This window comes from Bactrocera tryoni, unplaced genomic scaffold, assembly GCF_016617805.1.
Source record: "Bactrocera tryoni isolate S06 unplaced genomic scaffold, CSIRO_BtryS06_freeze2 scaffold_240, whole genome shotgun sequence".
Taxonomy (NCBI): Eukaryota; Metazoa; Arthropoda; class Insecta; order Diptera; family Tephritidae; genus Bactrocera; species Bactrocera tryoni.
Genome location: NW_024395967.1, coordinates 247,857 through 251,474, shown reverse-complemented (window position 1 = coordinate 251,474; position 3,618 = coordinate 247,857).

Here is a 3,618-nt window from a genome sequence, read left to right as displayed (position 1 = left end):
AACAATATGCGTCGCTGCCGACGTCTCACTCTGCCGGCGCTTAGGATATTAAGTTGGTGATAGCATAAGATTAGATTTTAAGCTTCACTTTTAATTCGGCTTTCCTCTAAGTTGGTTGGAGATCGTCTATAAACTTAGAATTTAAAATTAAAGAAGTATTTTTATATTTGTACAGTTTTAAAACGTTAAAATAAAAAAACTTAAAATAAGTTAACTTGTATATGTTATTACACCGCGCCTGTTTGCTATTTTAGTTTTAATGTTTGTATGTTTCTAAACTTTTAAACTTCTTTGTACACATAATTATACCAGTCCCGTTTTGATTTTAGTAGGTTTGGTTTATTTTTTCTACTATTTCTTTATATTTAAATTTTTGTAATTATCTTACACGTCACTTTCTATTTTTCATGTAATCATTTCACTTTCTATTTTCCGGGGTTCTTGATATTTGTTTCTTTTTTCACTGTGCTTTATACATATGTATGTATTTGTTCACTTTTAACTTTAATACCGGTTAATTCACTCTAAATTTTTGTTTTATTTTATTTTATAAATTTTGTTTCAAACACTTTAAAATATTTCCTTGCTCTTTGCACCAGGAGGTTCTTCACCCTTTTATTTTATTTTTTGTTTACATAACATAAAAATCTCTATGTTCTCTGGATTGAGTATGTTCTTTCTTTGGTTGCGATAACTGATTTCTACCTTTTGATTGGTTGTGAAGTTGGAACATGTGTTCCATCGACGCACCCCAGAACAAAGGGGAATGGATTGAAGCGCAGAATTGAAAATCTATATCGGGCACTTTGTCTAATTCTCCTAAATTACCTTGATGCTCTTGGTCAATTCCTTGACACTCTACATTAGTAAAATCAAATGATTGATTTTGAGTCTGTTGCAAAAAAATTGGTAATTGTTCACATAAAACTTAGCGAATGGCATTTGTTAAATCGCCAGGTTGGGTCATATTTCTATTATTTTGATATGCCGTTTCTCTTTGTATCTGTCTTTGCCGTTGGTGGGGATTTTCTTCAAGATTAAGTATTGGAATTCTAATCAAATTGTTTGGATTGGCCATTCGTTTCAAAAATTTAATTTAATATTGTTAACTTAATTGAAGTATTCTAACTTCTTTAAGTTTATTACTGATTCGCCTTAATCAACAAAGTTGCTAAGGAGAGCATTATAGTTTTGTTCACATAACGATTGTTTGTAAGTCCCAAAACTAAAAGAGTCAGATATAGGTTTATATATACCAAAGTGATTAGGGTGACGAGTAGAGTTGAAATCCGGATGTCTGTCTGTCCGTCCGTCCGTCCGTCCGTCCGTCTGTCCGTGCAAGCTGTACACGTATTTCTTGGCTCCATAAGAAGGTTAAGTTCGAAGATGGTCAAAATCGGCCCTCTGCCACGCCCACAAAATAGCGAAAACCGAAAACCTATAAAGTGTCATAACTAAGCCATAATTAAAGATATTAAAGTGAAATTTGGCACAAAGGATCGCATTAGGGAGGGGCATATTTGGACGTATTTTTTTGGAAAAGTGGGCGTGGCCCCGCCCCCTACTAAGTTTTTTGTACATATCTCGGAAACTGCTATAGCTATATCAACCAAACTCTATAGAGTCGTTTCCTTCAGGCATTTCCATATACAGCTCAAAAATGGAAGAAATAGGATAATAACCACGCCCACCTCCCATACAAAGGTTATGTTGAAAATCACTAAAAGTCCGTTAACCGACCCACAAAAAACGTCAGAAACACTAAATTTTACGGAATAAATGGCACTTATGGACCAAAAACCATATCTCAGGAACTACTAATCTAATTAATTTTACAGCAAAATAAAAAAGTATGTAAATGACGGATAATGAAATCAAGTTCACTTAATTATATAATTTAATTTTTTTTTTATAGAATTTAAAAATTTCCAGATAATATTTACTTTATAATTTTAATTTGTGACTTAATGTAGTACCAAGATTTTATAAATTTTAAATTGCCAAACTTAATTTTCACTTAAATCTAACTTACATTGCTATTTTTTGGTGTGGCTGCCCTTCATGGTAGTCCGGATCTCTCCCGTTTGGTTCTTCTTGTCCCTACTAGGGATTCTGCAACTTACTCTGGAGTAGAAGGTGTCCTGCGGGCTTGCCTTATAAGACTTGCAATCCACCGATGTCCAACGAAGGTCAACTTTTAAGTTTTTTCTAACCTCGCTGGTTCCTGCTCTGGCGCCATTTAAGTTTTGCTTTATTGAGTTAAAAAATGTAGCTGAACATAGTGTCTTAAAAATACCCTAAACTAACTGTGGTCCAACGGCAGCGGCGTCGGCGTTCTTAACGGCAGAGTTTAGCGGATGTTGAATAGTCAGCAGAATTTACAATATACTGAAGTGGATGATTGTTTATTTTCATTATTATTTATTTATCAGCAATAATGTTGATCGATTTTGGGAGTTTCAGTGGATGTTTTTTTTTAACAAATTTCTGTACGCTGTTGAACTTTAACAACGACTTTGTTGCAATGAATGATGTTATGTTGAAATAAATATTTGATGTCCCTGCTAACCACGGCAACTCGCTTGTGACAAATATTCCCATACAACTACACATTTTTTCTCTATACACTACCACCAACGGAGGATGGAGTCATGTGTAGAAGTTCACGCAAGTGAGGAAAGTTCTCTGATCGCCATTCACTTGGGAGTGGCCAGAAACGTTTCTTTTACACATGGCTCAAGCAGCTCACGACTTCCGATCTTTGACCAAGTATCCTCTGGGTAGCCTAAGAACATCCGTTCGAAGGCGAGCTAATGTGAAAAGGCGAAACATCCCCTACATAGGGTTGTGCGCTGGGTTTGGGACCCGCCACGTAAAAATCAGTACCAATGAAAAAGGAAAAACAGACTCGGATGAGAGACCCCCCATTTGATTATGACCATGGCAAACGAAATAAGGACTACGATTTGAAGGCATGCACCTGGAATGTCCGGACCCTTAATTGGGAAGGTGCCGCTGCCCAGCTGGTTGATGTCCTCGCCAAAACAAAGGCTGACATCACCGCCGTCCAAGAAATGCGATGGACGGGACAAGGACAGAGACGAGTAGGTCCTTGTGACATTTACTACAGTGGCCATATAAAGGAGCGCAAGTTTGGTGTTGGATTCGTGGTGGGAGAGAGACTCCGTCGCTGAGTACTATCATTCACTCCGGTGAATGAACGTCTAGCCACAATCCGCATCAAAGCGAGGTTCTTCAACATATCTCTGATTTGCGCCCACACCCCGACGGAAGAAAAGGACGATGTGACCAAAGATGCCTTCTATGAGCGCTTGGAGCGCGCCTATGAGAGCTGCCCCCGCCACGATGTCAAAATCGTGCTTGGCGACTTTAACGCCAGGGTGAACAAAGAAAGTATCTTTGGCACTACGGTCGGTAAATTCAGCCTCCACGACGAAACATCCCCAAATGGGTTGAGGCTGATTGACTTCGCCGGGGCCCGAAATACGGTTATCTGTAGTACTAGATTCCAGCATAAGAAAATTCATCAAGCTACCTGGCTGTCTCCGGATCGAAAAACTACCAACCAGATCAATCATGTTGTGATAGACGGAGGAC